At 43.6% G+C, this 22,461-nt stretch overlaps 1 long non-coding RNA gene across 1 annotated transcript; it reads left to right on the top strand.

Annotated features, from left to right (window-relative positions):
- The first annotated feature begins 7,178 nt into the window (after positions 1-7,178).
- LOC140216345 (uncharacterized) lies at positions 7,179-10,671 on the top strand. The gene is made up of 2 exons (XR_011892989.1): positions 7,179-7,323; positions 10,505-10,671. It is a non-coding gene; the product is annotated as an uncharacterized lncRNA (long non-coding RNA).
- Positions 10,672-22,461: the final 11,790 nt, after the last annotated feature.

The following is a 22,461-nucleotide window of genomic DNA, read 5'->3' as shown; positions in this document are numbered from 1 at the left end:
GCAAAATTTGTGGAGCCGACGTGAGCGCCACCATGTGCTTTTACCTTCTTTACAGCTACTTTGTTGTGAAAGCGTTTACTTGTCTTATACTACCAAATTCTTATAAATATGCTGAATATACGCAAATAGTTGCAAGTAAGAACATGTGTTCGTATTTTAAAATTATAATTTTTCGTGCGTCGATTATTTTGACAGTAGATGACGCTAGCTGTTGTACTAATTCGAGGGAGACAGTTAGGATAGTGTATGAGCAGAATTAGGTAAAAAACATCGCGGTGTAATAAGACTCTCTTTAAACTATGAGCAAAATTTACGCTTTTATGACGCGCAATATTTCATTTTGCATCAAAATGAGCAATACTGAATGAATGAACGGCTCTGCATTGCCGAGATAACTCGCTTGCTGTATTAAAACAAGTAAGAAAGTTATATTGTAAGCATCAGCAAGCATTACACTGTCCAGTTTAATAATGCTGCGACAACGTTCAGAATGTGCATTGGGTTTTGCGTAGCCTCCAAGATTTCAGAGTTCAGCTATTGCAAAAGCAAAATCTCTAAGGATATACTTTTGCAATACTGCGGGCGCCAACAGCTACCAATGACGCGTGGTCGCCGCATTTATATATATGTATATATTCGCTAACGATGTGCAATGACTTAAAAAACAAACACACTTTTTTTTTTGCTTACGTTTTGTGGCGTCGTATCGCGGTTGCCACCGGCAAAAAGTTGGGTCACGTGGTCACGTGCCGAAGCGGTCTGCGTTTAAACATGTGATACATATTTCTCACTACATTATATTGAGAAACTCTATGTGTGATACTGTCTGTGATACAGTCAAAGAATACATATACAGTTTCCTCTGAGAGAGTATGTTCGGTTCCTGATATTTAGTTTTCTCTCGTGAGGGCGCGCAGTTTCTGACATCCTTCGGGGTCATTTTTGTCAGATTATATCTGTTTTCAACACAAACAGAAAGGGTTAATCATAAGAATGGCCGGGGCTTAAAGTAATGGGGGGGGGACAATTAATGGGGGGCCCGGCCCACGCTTCCCTAGCTGAGAATCAGCTTTACATGTACAGATACATAGCCCGCATCCCCCGCCACGCACACAGCTTACAAGCAGCCCATGCATTCGCGGCAGCTCCCCCCTCCCTCCCTTCAAGCAAAAGGAGACTTTATAAGCACTGTGGAAAGCAGTATAAAGGCTGTCCCATTTCCGGTGCCTCTCTCTGGTGCAAACAGCTGTTAGACACACGATAGCACACCGTGCACGATAGTCATCGCTGTAAGCGCAGCAGACGATAACCAGCGTCGCAGTCTGTTTTGGGATCACGGCCGCGACGACCTCGCCGCCGCGTTCAAGTGTGGCTATAGAATAACCGCGTGGCAGTCGCGACGTCGGCATTTATTGCGTGAATCAGGTTAAGTGCCTAATCACAGAAACTACAGTAAACGAGCTGTTATATTTTTTACAGGTGCGATAGCCACATGTGAGCAGAAAAGATACTTGTCGTCGTTGCCTGTCTTATTGTTGTTATGGCCTCCAGGACAGGATTAAGAAAAACGAGGGCCCTGGAGGCCCCCCTTGAGGGCCCCCCTACCCCTATACAGACCCCCCCCTCCCGCCCTGTCACCTGCTACACTACTGGAAATATGTCGTTTCATTTCAATTCCACCAAATTAAAAAGAACGAAGTGCAATCAATGGGATTATTATTATTGTTATTATTATTATTATAAGGAAAACAACAAAACTTGCTTGAAACACGTGCTGTTATGAACACCAACACATATGTTCACCTTGTGATTAATCTCCATACTGTTTTCAGCAAAAGCTAGGTTTTAAGGAAAAGTTAAGTGCACTCACGACGAACAAGAACGTAGAAAAGACAACACAGCTCAGATGTCGATCCTTCTGAAGCTAGGCTTTGTTTGCATCACTAAGTCTAATCCCGTGAGGAGACGCATGGTTGTATCCAAAACATTCTTTATTAAAATTCAAGCATCAGACTGCAGTAATCGTTATACACGTTACTCTATAAATATGCAATAGATATGTACAATACTTAAGGCAATACAAACACCATAAAAATGCACTAGAATACAGATGAAAATTACCAACTGTAATTACAAAACATTATTTGAAAATATTTTCATTTAAGGTAAGACAAGCAAGGACGACACCAAATAAACGTGGCACTATCGAAAACAACAGAAATACAGTTCTTTATAAGCACGCTAAATATCACAAGAAGAACAAACAAGAGACGAACAACGAAGATTTGCATATCTTGAATTACACTGCTCAGCGTTTCATTCATAACGTGGAAGCTGGCAGACGACACAACGAACTTATTGGAACTATTCATGTATAGCGCAAACAGTCCTCTTTTAAAATGGCATCTTTCGTGCCTTCGCTTTGGCGAAATCAGATATAGTCTGTTCGAAGGATAGATTGCCAAGGAGGTCACTTTCAATGGACATGATAGCAAGCGAGTTCACCTTGTCATCAAGGAGGCTCGAACGAAGGCAATTATTTATCAGCGACAACTTGGAAAACGATCGTTCAGTCTCACAGTTTGCCACGGGTATGCTTAAGCCCATTCGCAAAGGCATGGAAAGTTTCGGAACACATCAATAAGCTTTCTTTCGTGCAGCAACTTCATTATTCCCAGGGGACTCGTGTCCTGGCACACAGAGTTGTGCAGAAAGTTCGCAAACTGAACGATTTCAGCAGAAAATGCTGGCTCCAAATCATTTTTGTAAGTTTTCACCAACTTCTCAGCCTGCTGTGCCAGAGAGGCCTCGCGCCCAACTTCTGTCAGCAATTTTAAGAATCCGAACCTTTCGCAGAGTTCAGTGTAGGCAGCCTTTCACACTCGCATAGCAGAACCTAGACTGTCAAGTACAACATTGTAGGTCTCTACGATAAACTTTTTTCTACCTTGTAGCGCACTATCGCTTTTTCCTTCCAGGTGCTTACTCAAAACGATGCGTTTGCCATCATCCTGATAACATTGATTGGTACTTAGCGTGCGTGCTCTCTCTTCAAAGGTATCAAAGAGAGGTCGCAAAGAATTAACAAAGCCTTCTAGAGAGCTCAGCAGGTGTACAGCAGTTGAAATGTCTAGGCCTGGTTTCTGAAGTGTTACGCTCGTTTTGTCAAAGCGCTCCAAGATTTCACTCCAGAAAATCGCCATGAATGCAGTCTCTAGTTTTGTAATTTTCTTGAAGAGAGAGTGCGCTTCGTTCCTAGTGTCACCATTTTCTTCCTTGTTCCTTGGTATAGCTTCAAGGCAACACAAGACTGCTTTGAAATTTTTCACAATGGCCTTACGTGATTCAGCGTGTCTTGACCACCTGGTCTCAGAGAGTCTTTTCAAAACAAGCTGCTGGCCAGTTCCGCCCATGCTGTCCAAAAGATACCTCCATCACTTAGGTGAGGCAGCAAAGAACACATACAGTCTCGGAATTATAGTGAAAAATTTGACTGCCTCAAGGCAACTGTCAACGCTACACATGCCAACTAAGTTCAGTGAATGACCAGCACATGGGACGTAGACTGCAAATTCGTTCAGGTGTTTGATTTGAGCTTGCAGTCCTTTCTATTTTCCTGACATATTACTCACATTACCATAAGCTAGGCCCCTACAATCCTTAATTGAGATGCCATTGGTCGTCAAGAGGGGCATCACGGTATCGAAAAGATACAAGCCGGTATGCGATTCAATTGGAACCAATCCAAGAAAGCGTTCGTACACTTTCCCATTTAAATAGTATCGTAAAACAACTCGCAGCTGATCAATGTGTGTAACGTCTGGAGTCGAATCAACAATTAAAGAGAAGTATTTTGAGCGTTTTCCTTCATCAGCGAGATGTTCCTTAACAGCCTTTTGCCATATGCTCGATAAATTCATCACAAATGGTTTTTGACAGATACGATGGGTGACCTTTTCCTTTGTTCCCGTAGCATTTGATGTGCTCCTCTAGAAAGGGATCAAGCTTGGCAATGGCCTCAAGCACTTCCATATAATTGCCATTTCTCGGTGAACCAAAAATCTCCTCACTGCCCCTAAACGCTAGGTTGCGCTCAGCTAGAAGCTTAACTACAACGACTTCACGCTTCAACACCTCTGTCCAGTAAGCGGTCTCAGTGACAAGATGCTTAACCAGCTCCTTGTCAATTGTGCTGCTCGAGTTAGAGTGGCGAGCCATGCTGCCACGTAGTTCCGGTGCTCGACGCTTTTTTCATGTGCGCAAACCTTTTCTGCTGCTCTTTTCCAATCAGAAACGCTGTGCGTGGTGAAAGCACTGGGGTTGCTTGAAATCGAAAATGGTTTACACATGAAACAGTAAAGTATGCCTCCACATCTACAGCCTTTCACACGAAAAGATGAGGTGACATATAGCGTTTCTGAGTTTTGTATTGCCTTTCGGAAGGCGGAAAATTTTCTGCCCGATTTTGAAGATACAATGGCCCTTTCTCAAGGCATACACTCTGAAAGTTGTCAGTAATAACGTCCATCCACTTATCAGGGTCACTTCGGAGAATCTCGCAACGTACCTCTTTCTGTCTGTACTTCTCTGTTGCCGCAACGAGAAGCCGTCTCATTCGTCCTCTCGAGGCACACTTCGTGCGTGGGAACATGATTATTTGAAGCCAAACTAACAGGAAACAAGTGAGTCGGTTCTTGGAGTGTTGTTTCCTGGCGCTCGTCAGTAGAAGGAGGCTCATCGGGGAGGTTTGGCACCTGTTGATCAGCAGTAGCAGAAATCGGGCGTGGCGGACCGGGCACCTGGAGCTCTGTGGCAGGGGCCCGGCCGAGCAGCATAGACGTTGCTGACTCAGGAACAGGACAGGGCTCGGTTAGCATCGGTCGCTCAGAAATATGGACGACCGAGGTTGGCACCGTTTTCACAGGATCCAGACAACCAAGATGAGTCAAACCTTGCTTCTTGCCAGGAAACCGTGGTGATGGAGTTGGCAAGTCCTCTACAGAAGCACAGTCGGTACTATTGGGAGTTTGACACGGACTCTGGGTAGAGCGATCATACTGCTCCGCAGAAGCTGCATTCAGTAGGTACTTTGTCATCTTTGGTAGCTTCTTTCCACCCTCTTCTCTTTCTAACTTTGCCTTTTGTTTAGACGCACCACTTTGATGCTTCCTACCGAGCATTTTCGCGTGAATGGGTGCTATTTGTTCACCGGGCACTTGGTCAGTCCGGCGCGACCGCAGGTGTCCAACGGTGGCCATCCCAATGACTGTCGCGCACTGCCTGGATGGTCTATGGCTGGCCGAGTGGTGCGTCCCCCGGGAGCTCCTCAGCGGGCGGGCTTATGCAAGCTTAACCGGTGGCTCCGGGCTGAATCGCAGCCCGCGATCAACTTCCTTTTATAGACGCACGCCGCGTCTGTCTGTTACTAGCTCCAAAGCAGGCGTTCACATACGCATAGAGTTTCTTGTACAAATTCCCTCCTTTTCCGTACAAACTCACTCCTTCTCCCGTTCCGGTCTCGTCTTTCTATTGGCTAGGAGCAATCGTCTGTTCTGGGAGGTTCTCGATTTTTCTTTTGCCCCGTCGACTCCGAGCGCGAGAACGAAGGGGAGAGGGCGACTCCTAGCGCGGGCGAAGTTACGCGCCCTCCGTCGCCTCTGAGTCATCTCTTTTGACTTCTTTCTGGAAAGTTCGGCGGCCAGTCTGACCTACTTTTTCCGTCGAGCGCGCGCGAGAGTACGCATGCAGCCACTAGGCAGGAATGGGCCCTGGAGACAGGCCTTTGTGTCCAGCTCTCCAACTTTACCCTTCACTCTTCCACAACCCTGGCCCGAACAGTGAACATTCAAAGAACCACGGCACTCGGACAAAAGCACGTGTGACGTCTTCTTTTTCCTTTCCTGCCTAGACTCTGCCGTCAGCTGATATATCGACTCATCCTCCCCCGCCCAAATTACCATGACGGTAAAGAATAGTCGAATATGGGGGGCACTGCTGGGTACTGCAGCACATCCTTTCTATGAGAAGGACAGCGGCGGAACTATTTGAGAAGTGGAGGGTGGCGTGGTGGTGACAGGGGCAAGGGGGATTTAGGTCCTCATCCCACATTGAATGTTTTAGGTGTTTCCCCTTGTCCCTCCACTCCAGACAACACTGGACAGACGGACTGATAGGAAACCAGAAAACTCATCCAAGCAAACGCACCTAGCTTCGTAAGAAAGAGGGCCCCGCCTGGGTGGCGGGGGTTCCTGTTTTTACAGCTCGACAAGCTCTCCCCAAATGATCAGGCTAAACGCATGCTAGCTGTTACGTCTGCTCGTTCTCTTTTTCTCGCTTCATACATGTCGCTCGAAGTTCCGTTGCCCATGGTTCCGTATACTAAGCAGGTTAGAATAAATAGGCCCCCTTCTCTTACTGTCCGAGGTGAGGCCCTGGGCTGCAGCCCCCTTAGCTCCCCCCCCCCCTAATCCAGCGCTGATGGCCTCGTCTCAAATGAAAGCTAAAAGCTCTTCACCAGTGATCAAGCGTTGACGTTAGCCACCTTGAGAGCAGGTAGCTAGGAAATGAAGGTGAATGACGCATGCACTACTCTGATATTGCGTGCATGCACCAATATGCATGTAGAATTAGTAGGTAGGCGGTTTTAGCGAGTCCTGTATTCCGCTAAACGCAGGAAGATAGGGCGGAATACCGCCCCAGGAAGCAAAAGTCGGCTACCGGAGTTCCAGACTCGGCTTGACCCAGCTTGGCCCGGCTAGCGCTAAGTCAAGCACCAAATTATACGTCTTCAAGACTTCTGCTGTAAGATCTAATGAAGACATAAACGCGCTAGTACGTATTTAAAGCCGATCTCCAAGTCTTGCAAGCAAAATTTGCGCGCATTTTTTTTTTTACCTCGGGCTTGCAACAATTCGTTCGACATCCGTCGTTCGACAACACAGTCGGTGGAATGATTACATCGGTATGTTATCGTCATATAACAGCGCTCCGCAAAATAGAATAATCAAGCAGTGTAGTGCAAGGCTTATGCACAAGACGATTTCGCAAAGACCGCTGTCGGCGACAGCGCACGTATCAATATCTCCCAATTTAAATTTACCGCGTCATCGGAAACTAAAGCCAGTCCAAAGTTTCGTGTGTCCTTGATGGCCGTGTCTGCTGTGCCCGGGGCACAGCAGACGAAAGGTGCCCGAAATGTCTACGTTCACCCATGACGTCACGTCCGCTATAACCCATGATGTCACATCCGCTCATTTTCATGGCGGCCGTCTTACGGAGCCGGCTGCGCTGCGAAACGGTCCGTATTCCGTGCCCACTTAGAGCGTGAGTAATTCATCTTTCCACGCTATATGCGTGTAATAAAGGATTGTGGCTGTGAGCAGTTTGATGCGTTACCATTAGGCACCTTGTGCGCATATTTTGCCTCCTGGCCGCGTCAAATTGCAGCTGGCATGTGGAATGGGCCGTGGCATCTTATATGGAGCTGCTCATGTGAGTGGTATTGCCTCCGTCAGGATCGTCAGTGCGTGCACAGAACCATTCAGTAGCCTGGTTCAGGGGAGGATGCGCGAAAGAACGAGGACGTAAGAAAACACTGGCATGACGAGCTGTTCCGTCAGATCGCGTTACATCGCGCTTTCTTTTAAGACCATCTCGCTCGAGCGAGAGGATCTTAGAACAGCATTACTACTGCTCTTTTACAGCTTTGCTGCGGCTCATTTAATCATCACCTGCATTCTTTTAATAATACAAATGACATCGCTGGGCGGAAGAGCGTCTCTTGAAGTTTCCAAACAAGAGCCAATGCTGCCGTGCCTGCTGCATGCATACACGCATGCCTTTCCTAACGCAGTTAAGACGCGGCACTAGCTCTGCTACTGCGTGATACAGGGTCACTGTGATAAGAAAATTAAAAAGAACAAACGAAATTAAGGCAGAAAATGTCAAACGTCGCCAAGCGTGATAAACGGACCTGCCTCGCTAGATGAGTTGAAGTCGGCGTCCTGGAGTCCGCTTCGCCGCAGTATACTAGTGTTACGCGCTGAAGCATGTCAGAACTGAAGAGTGACCGCTTTCACCGACATGAATAATATGTGTTCCTTAATGATGTACGCGTGCACCTGCCGTCTCCTGTTACATTACGCGCGCCGAGGCGCCTAAGTGTACTGGCCGGCCTTCAGCGCTATTTCGGACGTGGCTGTGATGCTTTGAACCGTTGGTTTGTCGACCTCGTAAGCCAGTTAATGTTTACACGGCCATTTTTTTCTGAGCTGTTGATTTCTTCCATAATAGCTACGTAATTTCGTAGTTTCCTGTTCAACTGCTTTGCGAGTCAAGGTTGTTCTCTTTAGCCGAGCGCAGTTTTCGAAAGCGAAACGACGCTTTTGCATCAGCATATAGTGCCGTCGCCCATTTACAACACAGTCAATCAATGTAATTTTGTATGTCACTGGGAAATCGCCGAACGCAGGGAACTCACTCGCATGCGGGGAACTGCATAACTAGCCACGGGATTACCGTGCCTCTTGGGAAGTTGCTTTGCATCAAAGGCTAGGTACCCTTGCTATGATTCACCGCAACATATTTTGTATGTCTAACCGCTTAACATATTTGTATTGCGGTGAAGCTAACCTTACGGAACCGAATTTCGCAACGCTTTTTAGACTCCTGCATCTCTACCAGCCACTACCAAACGCTTGTCGGTACGTCTCTTGGCAAAGGTCCAGGTAAATCTCCCCTGTTGGGAGTTGGGGGGACTCACGTGTATGAAAACTGCCAAGGAAAGCAGTTGCCCTGATGAAGGCACGCTCCCCTGTCGAAACATTTGCACCAGCCTGTTCGACCACCGTTATCACCGCAACATATTTGTGTGTTGCGGTGAAGCATGTCGATATTGGGAAAGATGTACGTGAATCTGGAATGTATGGTTTCTGTCAGCGACTAACCTAATGTTCTACTCTCATGGCAGGATGCATAATGTCTTGAGAACTTTTGTTGGCTAAAGCCATACGTGCCAGGTTAGCTCTTGTCACAATAATACGCTTTACCGCAATACACAAGAGGCCCCGCTGCAGGACACGCCCGCCGTAGTTTGCCAAAACCTTATGTGATGGTTCACTGCAAAACACCTCCTGTATTGCGGTGAATCGTAATAAAGCACATTTGTCAGTTTAGAATGTAAAGACCCTTGCCCTTCGCTTTTGTAATAATATGACTCACTTTAATGAGAACATGTATTCACTGCTAAAAACATCCACATTGAGTAAAACTCTTGCTTGGGCTAGTTGGTTCATGCTTGAAGTAGGTAAAGGCAAGGCGCAGAAGACCAGGACTTAGGAAGAAGAACACTATTGTCGTTTGTGTTCTTCTTCCTAAGTCCTGGTCTTCTGCGCCTTGCCTTTACCTACTTCATCCACATTGAAATGGAGATATGAACACTGATGGCAGCCTGTGTGATGTTTTATCCCTTTACATTTTTGTGTACCTGTCACGCTGCCATTATTAAATTTTCCTGTACTTCGTTAGGTGCTGACGTACATAACATTACATCACAAAGAGCCACTGTGTAATTAGTGTTCAAGGACCAGTGTGATGGCTTTACTCAAGAAAAGTTTGGGTTATGTTGTTGTGAAGGTTTTTTTTGAGAGGTAGCTTTCTGAGAAGAAATCAGATGTCAGGAAATAGATCTCAATGGCACAGTAATCTTGGCTGCCTTTTGCTCAGACGTGCCCTAGACATAATTGAGTGATTTGCACTTGCAACTGGACAGCAGCCGTAGCTTGGGAGACCAGTGATATGGCATATTTTATCAAACTAGGGGACACATAGCATTACCAGTCCGAATAGAGACCTGTTTAAATGTTTGTCACCTTTAACACCTAGATTTTCGACCATGAATTCAGAAAAATCTGTGGCACATTTAGAACCTAGATTTTAAATGCTGTATAAGTTGGCTTCTTGTTCACTGTAGCTGTGCTCGGCTTCTGTCCAAACGGGAGAGCACTTCTGCACAGCTTATTAGGGAATATTCTTATTTACATACCTTCTTTTTATTTATCTCGCCTACAATCACAATCAAATGTTTATGGCACATGAATGTGCTGTGCATGAATCTAACTTACAATGCCATGTTCAACAGCACAGTGCATGTAGCTTGTGTTGGTTCATTCAAGCTAAGCATTGCTACAGCCTTTAACTGTAGGTATCATGGTATGAGAGCAGAGAAATGGATATGCAAAGACAGTTGGGCATATTGAGACAACATCTTTGTTGTGTGTGAAAAGGTGACAGATACACAATATGGGGAGAACGCATGCACTTTCATATTTTCTCGCGCACAAAAAAAGCCGGAGGAATAAGGTTTCTTCACTGTGCCATAGAAACTATATGTTTGCTCTCAAAGGTAATTCTGATTCATTGGATATGTTCCTGTGCTGTGTTTATTTTCTTGAGTGTGCTTTAGTTTTTGCACGTTAATGTTTCAAACTCGTTTTTATTTTCACAGGCTGAACATCCCACGTCTTGGTTTGACTTCCTGGTACAGGATACTTGCACTTAGCATGGAGTGATGAAGCAGAGCAGTGTACTTTTATTAAATGTGCAGATTTTAGCAGTATAACAGCAGTTCATTAAAAAAACATGTGTGCTGAAAATAAAGTGTTCTTACCCACATTCCTCGTCTATTTATTTATTTATTAATACTGTCAACTCTCATAGAGGGTCATAACAGAGAGGACAATACAATTACATAAATCAAATATGGACAATGTCAATGCACGTAAAGTTGCTTAACACTTGTCAATTCACAGTTAATAATATGTTCACTTGAATGCTGTTCAGCACACTTCTGACATTTATCAAAATACGTACAATGAATATCAAGTCGCACATATCACGTGGCACTTCAAAACTAAATCGAAAACTCCCATAAATATGCCTCAGCAGCATTTTCAAAGTCGGTGACATCTTTTAGGCTAACAATAGCGTTTGGCAATTGGTTCCACATTTCTATCGCATCCAGGAAAAATGAGTATGGATATGTATCACTGTTGGTATGGTCCGGCTTTATGACGTAGTCGTGGTTAGTTTGCGGGTATCTTTTGCCTGGAGCATGTAGATATTTGAGCTTATCAATCTTAAGTTGATCCTGCATTATTTGATAAAGCACCTTCAGCCTATATTTTTTCCTACGTACCTCAAGAAGATCGAAGTTGCAACGCTGTAACATAAGCGTGACCGATTCCTTCCTTCGGTATGTCGAACAAATAAAACGCGCCGCCAGACTCTTTCCAACTTCCTCTTAAGCGTCACTTGATGGGGGCTCCAAACAACGCTGAATATTCTAGTATCATCCTAATGAAGGCGGTGTATGCAATAAGTTTTACATTACGCGATGCACGTTCCAGTTTTTTTTTCTAAGAAAATATAACTTTTGATAGGCAATTATGCAGACGTTATCTATATGTTGGTTCCATGTCAATTTTGCTCATATTCCTGTATTCTCTTCAGCAAAACCACTTATATGGGGAACTGATCATGATAAGTGCTCATGAGCATTTTAAAGAACAGCCTTGAACCCTACTCATGCACTGGTAAAATGTATAGATGCAGTGAAATTGAAACAGAAGGCAAAATAGCAAGCATGATGCAGTATTTGTCAGACAATTATGTCAGCAATTTTTGCATAAAACGATTTACTTAGAGCATACTAGCACTACAAAGCACCCATCTTTCTTGTTAGGCATACATTACTACAAGGTCTTTAAAGGTGGCCACAAGAGAGATGCTGGCTTTAATGAGGAACTATAGAGGTTAAAGGCAGCCATGGAAATGTATTAAGAAATTATGCAATGCATAGCATTTACTCAGTTCAAAGAGCTTCCAAAGTTGCCATAAGGCCTTGATAGCTGTGGATGAGAGAACAGTTGTAGCCCTATTTGGAGCATGAGAAATGAACATTAAGATCGAAACATAAGTAACAACTCGTAATGCAATTAAAAAATCTTGCTATACTTTTAAAAAGACAGTGAAATGAAATTAGTGACACAATTTCCTTGTCTTTTTACTTCATTTAGGTTCAATATACTTATTTTAGTAACACAAAAAAGTAGAGTGGTGAAGCACATAAAAAAAATGCTAGTCTGTTTTTATATTCTGTTTTCTCTAAATTCAAAGTTCAGTAAAGTTAACTTAGAAAGCTACGGTGAAGCCATTGCTTCAGCCTGTATGGTGCATAACAGCACCAATTGCCAGCCTAACTGCTTGGGTTTACAGTGCCTTATTTGTATTGTATACCTTTTAAGTGCTGAGCTACTGGAAGATTGATTAAGGTGACCAACATGCTGAACCAGTAGTTTACTGAGTAAAATACATGGAGAAGGGTGGAAAGATAGGACAGAGAACAGGGGATGTATTCTGTGTCCACCTAGTGGAAATGTCCATTCAATCCGCTCCTGAAGTTCTGATTGGCTGGGCTGGCGTATGCATGAGAAGGAGACATGCTCCCCCAGCTACTTTGCACTTCAGCAGAAGAGGATATGGACATGTCCACTAAGTGAATACTTACAAAGCTATTTAATAAAGTATTTCTGTAACCAACATGCCTGCTATGCCATCCTTGCTTTCTATGTCTGTCTTAGTAAAAGTGTGAAATAACCAGGTTTGTGCATGAAAAGTTTTCCTGAGGGTGTGTGCCTTGAAGCCCGTAGTGGTAATCACAGGAAACGGGGGTGGATCCAGAGTAGCACCAAAGGGCAAGCCTTCACCGAAAAAATATGGAGGGAAGTGACTGCATGCTCAAACTTGTCAGCTCACAAGTTTGCCAAGACCAAGTGATATCAGAAGTTGATGAAGCCTACATGGTTAATGTATAACCGCTTAGGCCAAAATTATTTAGATACTTTTTATGAGGACTACATATTTACTGGAAATCTCAAAATAATTATGTTAGTGCAGAATACCTTCCACTAGCTGTGACGTCCTTGAAAGAATGAAAATGTTTGAGTTGTACTTGTGTGGTGCATGAAGTTACTTTAAAGAACAACAACTCAGCAATGGAAACAAAATGCAAAGAGTAGTATTCGAAATAAATTGCCACCTCTTTAGGGCTAGATGAATTCAAATAATAATAATAAGCAAATGAAGAGGGGCATACAGGATAGATGTTTCGGCTCCCACTTGAAAGCTTTGTTCACAAAGATTGTAAACAAAGCTCCAGTTGAACCAGTTCTTATTTTTCCTTTTTATGGTTGGCATCTAATCTTAAACTACTTACCGTGCCTCTTTTGACCAAACCAGACAGGCTGCCATCAAATTCTTCACTACTTCAATGCAAATAATTGGAGGTTGGCAAATAAATTTTTCTAATAGGAATAGTAGGTAACGAATAGTCAAACACTGATGCATACAGTTACAGCAGGCATATTTATCTTGGAATTAAGCACCATGCTTATATTGTCTAGTAAAAAAAAAAAAAAGAGGACAGCTATCAAGGAAGATTAGGATTATTTTTAAGCAAAAGTAATTATACCTCATATACTTGAAGCAGATGTAGTGCTTCTGAAGAATCACGTCCAAACTGCACAGCCTAAAACATTAAGCTGGGATATTCAAAAAGACAAGTACATGTTTTGCTCACCAAGTGACTTTTAGTGTGCTCAATTATGTAAAGTGTGCTATTATACGGTTAATGTAATTTGCTAATGTAAAGAAAGAACAAGCCAGGATCTCTTGCTTTATATATATGCACTGAATCAAGAAGGTAATTAAAGAAGAAGAACACCAGAAATAAACACGAATATTTGTGTGCTTTCTGTCATAAAATAATTATCATGTAAGCCACATAACATGCTTTCCAAAGCATCCCCTACCTTAACTTACAGTTGCATCACGTGAAGGCACTTTCTAAGAACACCCATGCTTCATGATCATTCACTATGTTAGTGACTCCCACTGAAGTAGACTGAGAACATATCTGGGCATTGCATTCAATAGCTGATGTAAAGTGAAAAGACTGCTGCTTGTAGGTATGAATGAACCAAGTGAATAAGAAATATAGGTTCTCAAACTTCTAGTAGTAAGTGTGGCAGCACTTAAGAAAAACATATTGCAACTAAAAATTGCAACACATGATGAAATAACTGAAATAGCTAGTGAGAGTTTAATAGACCAATAAACAGGAAACTGCAAATTCCCAACATTTCTGAATACTTTTCTTCACATGTACTCACATCATAAGTATGACTTCCCTTAATGCTCGAACCTCTGCCTTAATTTCATAATTCCCCATTCTCACTGCTTCGCTCATGCTGATTGACATCTAGCACAAAGGTTGGCGAAAGTAGCTGAGCATGTGCATGTGTTGTGAGGCAAGCTGCCCACATCTGGTAGCCGCATGCCAATTTCTCAGAGTAGATGAAAGGGAAGCCTTGAGGGTAAACCATAGAGAAGACGGATACCAATCGGTTCAATGATAACTGAAAACACCAACATGAAAAATTTGGACAGCCCACATAATCAGCAGAATTGGCATAGTTTAAAAAAACTGAAAAGATGCATTATGATATTTATGTTACACAGGTTCCAGTCAAGTTGAAGATTTTCACTGTCTAATAAACTTATAAGACAATACATGACCAGCAATACTGTATGGAACCTAAACAAGTTTAATAATGTCACCTAGAAGTCAGGATGGAGAAGTGACTGAATTGAGGATGCTAAAATGGATGAGGTGGAGGCAGATTGTGAAGACAGGTCTTAAAAATTAACATTCAACACACACTTAAGTTGGCAAAGATTGGACTGAATGTTCAAGAAGAAATTGACTAAGATAATTTATTGGTATACGTACATGAGAGAGCAGCAACAATACAGCAGAGATAACTGTCATGCAAGAGAAAAGGACGTCAGTCTAAAAATTAACATTTGATCAGAAGAATGGTTATGCATGGGCTCAGGCTCATGTACAATTCGGTATGGTACGCATGATGTCAGAGCTGCATAGCATAAGGAACTGTGGCCTTAGATGCCTCGATTATGAAATGATGTGGGCCAAGAGTGGATCAAGGATAGCATCAAAAGGGGGCCTCCTCCAAAAGGAGAACCGTAGGGAAACGGGGTGAGAGAGGTTTCCTACGCAACAGATACAGAGTCATATGAGTCATAGCCATAGAAACCATGACCCAAGGAGCTGCACAACAAGGTATATAAATGCAAATCTCTATACAGTTAAACCTCAGGATAACGAAATTCTCGATATAACGAAGAATTTAACTTTTCATAACCTCTTCTCCATAGAACACCATGCATTTAGAGCCTCAATATAAAGAAGTGTGTTTGTGTGCAATTTCAATATAACCAAATTTCGCTTCTGCCGCAGAGGAGTGCCAATTGAGACAATCAAGTATCTTCCGTGGACGCAGATAGTCAAATTACTGAATTACAAGCGGCTCCTTGCAAACGCACCTCTCAAACTGCGTGCAGCGCGACAAGAACAACAGCTTGGAGCCGCATCATGTTCCGTATAAATTAAGTCCAAGTGCGATCAGATCCTATCGCGCACTTGTGCTTTAGGTGCGAGTGAAAGTGTGCGAGGGTGAGACAAGAAAGATGGTGGCTTCATAAGTGCGGCCTTCCCACGCGAGCAATGGCAAAGTGGGGAAGGAAAGCGAGCTCGCGGTAACGCGATCAAGCGCGCGCGAGGGGGCGGAGGGGGGGGGGTAAGTTGGCGCGCGTCTCGGCCATGACTAGCCGAGACGCGGCTGAGTGCATACGCAGCCGCGCACCCTGCTCTAGAGGTAATCTGCTGCGTGTGGAAAGAGCGGGCATGTCAAGACGGCGTGGCACCATGTAAGCTGTTTTCCCGCACGTTTAGTATTGAAGGTTGCGCAATCTCGAGTTTTGATGACCCGTTGGAACGAGAAGCAGACGAAGCATTCGCTCCCAGCTGCCGGCGCTTTTCATGATAGCGTCGTCGCAGTGCGACCGGGCGACGCTTTGGGGGCGGAGTGCACGCGAAAGCATGGCGTCACTCAATTCGTACCGCTGATGTAAAGATATCAACGTGGCATGAAACCGTATCATTCATCGCTGACTCCTATATTCGTCAAAATAAAATGTTTTCTCATTCAAACTTGCTTTTTTTATTGCCCAATAATTCGGAAAATTGCATGGCCCCTTTCCATGCAACAAAAATCGATCGGCGACTGTACTCATTTGCATAACAGATCGAATTTCAATACAAGGAAATTTCTATATAACGAAGCGAATTGCCGATTTTACCTACTTTGTTATATCAAAGTTTAAGTGTATAACGAAATTTCCTGTTCTCTACACGGGGGCGGCATGTGGGCTTGTTCGTTGATCATCATGGAACAGCATGTAGTGTAGCGCAGCAAAAACAAGAACACAAGAAGAAATGAAACACAGACACAAGCGCCTAATTATGTCTGTGTTTTCCTTTTTCTTGCGTCCTTGTTTTCGTTGCATTACACTACATGACATTCAATACTTTCACTGTCACATTCATGAGCACTGAAAACCTAGAATCAACTAATATCTTGCCTGATTTGTCATAATTAAAAAGAAAAATGTGGGTATAGTAGGTCTAATTGAGTTCTGGGGATTTTAGTATCACTGACATATAGCTTTTAAGAATGTTTAATCGTTTCTTCCGTTAAGGCAGAGTACATGCTAAACTGCTACAATAAGTGTGAACGTAGGCAAAAACGACATTTTTGGCCCTTGCAACAATTTTATGGCATGTTGCGTGATCTAATCAAGTGGTTTCAATTTGACGAAGTTCTCGATTTAACATAATAAAACCTCACATCCCAATAACATTTATTAACTAGACTTACTGTGCTTTATAACCAAAGTACTGTATAACTATAAGCAGCTACAGCCGCCATGAGTGGCGAGCAGAATTGAAATGAAATTGCTTTAGTTGAAACACGCCGAGCGCTACTGCTAAAGTATGCGCCGCATGCATTGGGCAACTCTGGGAACCGCGGTACCACACGCAGTCATTCAAAGCAGCACATAAAAGTGCCGTGGACTCGAATTGGTTAGTAAATGCATTCGGAACCAGTCTTTCGATTACTCAATTAATATATCAGCCACACACTCGCATAGCACGGCCACGTGGCAAACGCGGCCATGCGGACGCTTCACTATGCACGGATCGGCTGGTTGCAATATTGGGGCACTCTATGGGTGCATGTTTAAAGCACAGCGTTTTTTGCCTATCGCATCATCATGGCGGGTGCTCCATGGCTGAGTGTATTGCATGGTACAGAATTGGCCCCAGTACCAAAAGTACACAGGTAGGGCGGTCCGTGCAGATGAAGCGTGAACGCGAGCTCAACATAACCACGTCGTCATTATTCTGTAGCGATTATTTATGCGAAAGCGTCAAATGGCCCATTGAGCAAAAAAGCCGGCGTCTGTCGTCTCAGCGAAACAGCGCCTCAAATCCCATTGGCTGCGACCACGTCACGAGCGCGCCTCGACGAAACAGAGCGGGTGAAAGGGTACACCTGCTGTCGCTATAGTGCACCAGGTGTTGCGTGAAGGGAGAGGGCATCGCCGCGATGCCACGTCATCCTTGCTCTCGCAAGCCGCCGCCCGGTCCGTATCTCCCCCCTCCACTGGGCTTAGCTGCTGCGCGTGCCTGCCGGCCTTGGTGGCCACTGCTGTTTCCTGGTCTCTGGTCGTGCAGCACGTTGGTGGCATGCAGTGTTGGCACCGCAGGCTGCTGCTGCTTGCTATCTCGGGCCCAATGTAGCTCTAGGGTGCATCACTTGCAGCGTAAAACTCGAAGGACTGCTCAGTGGCGTTCAATTGGGCATTAATGCTTTCGCAATCACAACTCAGATAAGACATGCTTAGCTGTCCTGATATGTTTTTCTTTAGTTGCCAAGTGGACGCATCATTGTTCACCATTCACAGTCTTCAATCTGTCGTCATCATTGCATTGTCATTTCAAATTAGTTGTAATATCACGCCGTTGGATGCTGCCGCCTTCACGCTGTGTAGTAGATACGCAGTCATTGCCATGCATGCACTCATCATCCCAAAGTCGTTATGCATCAATCGTGATGACTTTAGAATTGTCATCCCATCGTCGATCGTGCCATCGCTGTCACCGCATCAGCATCATACTGTTGTCGGCATTCGACAGATGCATTACACAGATTAGCATTACCTTTTCAGCTTCTAGAACAGAATGCACGTGGTGATCTGCCGCAGTAATATTATGAGAGACACTTGGGCGGAACAATTGCTGGCCCCAATCGCCAAGCCTCCCTAACATCATTTATTTCAATCTCCATAATAATCCTAAATTGTGTCACAAAACTTCTATAACAAATGTCAACATGGTTGCCATAAGACCTTGTCTCGCATGAAAAACATAACTATATTTTCATGTTCACTAACTTGATCTCCTCCATTGAACTTAGTTCTTGCGTTGAATGGATGCTTCTAGCGTTTTAAATTCTGCTACTTTGTGCCACTGCCTCCCTCTCCTGAATAAGCTAACTTAATATTGATCCACATGCAATTACTAAAATTCACTGAATGCTTTCTTCATGACTAAACACAATTTGTATGTTAACAACTCCAATTCACAAATCTGTCTTTTGTCACTTCTGGCATGCCACAATGCTGAGTGTTTAGGCCCTTGATTTTTCTCATTTTACATCTCGCAAGGAACTTAACATAGAAAACTAAACTTTCTGTTGATGACTGTGTGTTTTGTCGTGAAACAACCAAACTCTGGCAGGTCCGTTTCTGTTCAAACAGACTAAACAAATGGCCCACTGAGTAAAAAAGCCCGCGTCTGTCGTCTCAGCGAAATGGAACCTCAAATCCTATTGGTAGTGACCACATTGCGAGCGTGCCTCTACGGAGCAGAGCGGGTGAAAGGGTACATCTGCCATCACTCTAGTGCGCCAGGTGTTGCGTGAGGGGAGAGGGCGCCGCCGCAATGCCACGTCATCCTTGCTCTCGCAAGCCGGCGCCCAGTCCATATCCCCCCCCTCCCACTGGGCTTAGCTGCTGCACGTGCCCAATGGGGCAATGTGTCTCCACTAATGTCTCTTAGGAGTGCCATCACTAGTTTAAAACCTAATATCAGTACCCTAGCAAAAAAAACTGATAGAAATTTCTACAAGTCTCTTAGGAATATGTATAGGTTGTATGGGTCCTTCTAAGAGTGATATATATTCCTACCTGAGCCATAGAACTCTTTACCAGACTGGCAGGCAGCAGATAAATCTCACTGTGCTGCCTACAAGACCAAATAGCATGATGTATCAGTCTTTTAAACCCACATAGAGATCATCATATGACATACAGGAATCTGATTGAGGCACTGATAAAGCATGTTAGAAATAGCACACATGCCGGTGCCCACACGCCTGAAGAGACGTTTTTAAAATGAACTGAATATACAACCCTGAATGCATTGCCTGCCACGTGAACAGATTAACAAACACAGTTGGGATATTAGAGTATCAAATAAAAATGAAGCGTGTAAACTGTGCAATTATCAAAACTTTTTACAGCTTGTATGCACATATATTATCCTAAACATGTTTCAACATAAATTAAAGCACACGTTTTCAAAGCACAGCAGCGTTACTTAGCCTGTGAAACTACATTGGGGAAGTTGCATGAGAAATGTATCAGTCCATCTTTGTAGCAGGTGTGCTCCAGTTCTTTTATACAAAATTACATTTACAAATATTGCGAGACGGATGTGCAACATTTAATGCATATCCAAAACAGGATTACTGTCATCATCATCATCATCATCATATTTATGTCCACTGCAGGACGAAAGCCTCTCCCTTCGATCTCTAATTACCTCTGTCCTGCGCCAACCGATTCCAACTAGCACCCGCAAATTTCCTAATTTTGGCGCACCATCTAGACTTCTGCCATCCTCTACTGCACTTCCCTTCTCTTGGTACCCATTCTGTCACCCTAATGGTCCAACTGTTATCTAATCTGCGCATTACATGACCTGCCCAGTGCCATTTTTTTCTCTTAATGTCTATTAGAATATCATCTATACCCATTTGCTCTCTTGTACAAACTGCTCTCTTTCTGTCTCTTAAAGTTATACTTAGCATTCTTCGTTCCATCACTCTTTGCATGGTCCTTAACTTGTTCTCAAGCTTCTTTGTCAGTCTCCAAATCTCTGCGCCATATGTCAGCACCCGTAAAATGCACTGATTGTATACTTTCCTTTTCAATGATAATGGTAAGCTCCCAGTCAGGAGCTCACAATGTCTGCCGTATGCGATCCAGCCCATTTTTATTCTTCTATGAAGTTCCTTCTCATGGTCAGGGTTTCATGTGATTAGTTGACCTGGGTAGACGTACACCTTCGCAGACTCTAGAGGCTGACTAGCGATCTGGAACTCTTGTTCCTTTGCCCGGTTATTTATCCTTATCTTTGTCTTCTGCATATTAATCTTCAGCCCCACTCTTACACTCTCCCTGTTAAGGTCCTCAATCATTTGTTGTAACTCGTCCGCAGTGTTGCTGAATAGAACAATGTCATCGGCAAACCGAATGTTGCTGAGGTGTTCGCCGTCGATCCCTACTCCTAAACCTTCCCAGTTTAATAGCTTGAATACTTCTTCCAAGCACGCAGTGAATAGCATTGCAGAGATTGTGTCTACTTGTCTGACTCCTTTCTTCATAGGTATCTTCCTACTGTTGTAATAAAGTTTATTTACAAAAGCAAAACAAAGCACTTTCAAGACTGTGAATACTAACTGTAGCTCTAACATGTCAGGCTGAGTTTGTGAATGCCATAAATTAGACACTACCAACGTGATTTCATTAAAGCTACTTTCTGGGCTAGTTGGTGCATACTTGATTTGAAAATTATGACAACGCTAATGCATCCATCCACAAAGGAACAAGGACAAGACACAAGCAACATGACTACAAACATGACTAGGGTTTATTTTACACTCCATTATCTAAAGAATAAGCAAGCAACTTTAGCCACATTTAAACAAGCACATAAGAGGAAGAACACAGACTGAAGTACCAACTTCACCATGCCCATTTGTGCTCACAGATGCTGGATAGAACACCAGGTCTAATTGGCACATGCTTTTATCATATTACAACTTCATATGAAGCTATTTTCTTCAGACTATGCACTTTTGCATTCATCCCAAAAGTGTTGTGATATGTGACAGAACACAAGTGAGCTTGTGCAAAAAGAACAAACTGGCATGGCACACTGACAGGAAGCAAAGAAACAGGACAAGCATCGCTATTGGTACAAGATCTACAGCAATATATCAGAACATGACAATACAGAAATATTATTTAAGCAAAAGTGAGTACAGATCTGAGAACTTATTCAAGTAAGAACATGGATTTACCATTTTTAAGACCACATATTCATGAACAAAAACAGCTAAACATCAGTGCACATATTGCAAAATCAGAAGACACAATTCTTCACTGGGTGCTAGTTCAACCACCGCACGTCGAAATGTGTAAAAGTAGTTTAACCTGTGTAGCTTTCAGCACGCGACAGCAAAGAAGACTATCAGAACAGGCTTCATATATAGTGTTGGGAGTCTTTGATTCAAACCGTAATACACTGTTAAAATAAAATTTCAGAGTTTGCTTGTTTCATTCAGAAAAAAGATAGTGTCTTAGTCATGCCGCCACAGTTAACGGATTAACTTGCACCAGCTACATTGAGTCAAAGGAGAAAAGAAGTGAGGAAGACAGATGCATGGTGTGAAAATGTTGCTGTTGTATCAAGTAGCATAACTGCTCACTTAACATTCAGCTGCTTTCTATGCCTCTGCATACAGACTGAGAAGCTTTACCTCTTCACCATCTGCTAGTGAAGCACTGTTTGTTCACTGTGATCACCCACTCAAGGCAGTCACGTGGTTAAGTAGGGCCCTTCACTACATGTAAGGACACCGACCCGAAACTGTGCATAAGTCCTGTAAAATATTGTCATGTTTTGGCTACTGCAACTGTTCATCAGCAGCTGCATCACTACTGCCAACATGCAGACCATGCAATTCCCCAAGCACGTTTCTTGCATTTCAGAATTATACAAGAATTCGCTCCAGTAAGAATTCTACAAATGAGAGAAAACGCACCTGAGAAGCTGACAAATGCACTGTTTTTAGTCTTTATAGTTCAAGTGTACTGGAGAGAGTGGAATGTTTGTTGGTTGATGACCATTCGGTAATATTCAGTGACACTTGTTGAGTCACAGCCACGGTTGTGGACTACAGCCTGTTTTTCACTTTCATCCAAGTTCAGGCACAGCTTTCCCGTGCCTAACAAAACTGTCTGCTGACCAGCTCTCCTCTCCTGTACACCAAAAAAACTCACTGCTTCTGGTGAAAGATTTAAACTAGCTTTAGCTGCCTGTAACTTTCGAGCAAGTACATAACATTCCAA

The sequence above is a fragment of the Dermacentor andersoni genome, chromosome 3, assembly GCF_023375885.2.
Source record: "Dermacentor andersoni chromosome 3, qqDerAnde1_hic_scaffold, whole genome shotgun sequence".
NCBI classification, from domain to species: Eukaryota; Metazoa; Arthropoda; class Arachnida; order Ixodida; family Ixodidae; genus Dermacentor; species Dermacentor andersoni.
Note: the sequence above shows the minus strand (reverse complement) of the source record. Positions and strands in the feature narration are given on the sequence as shown.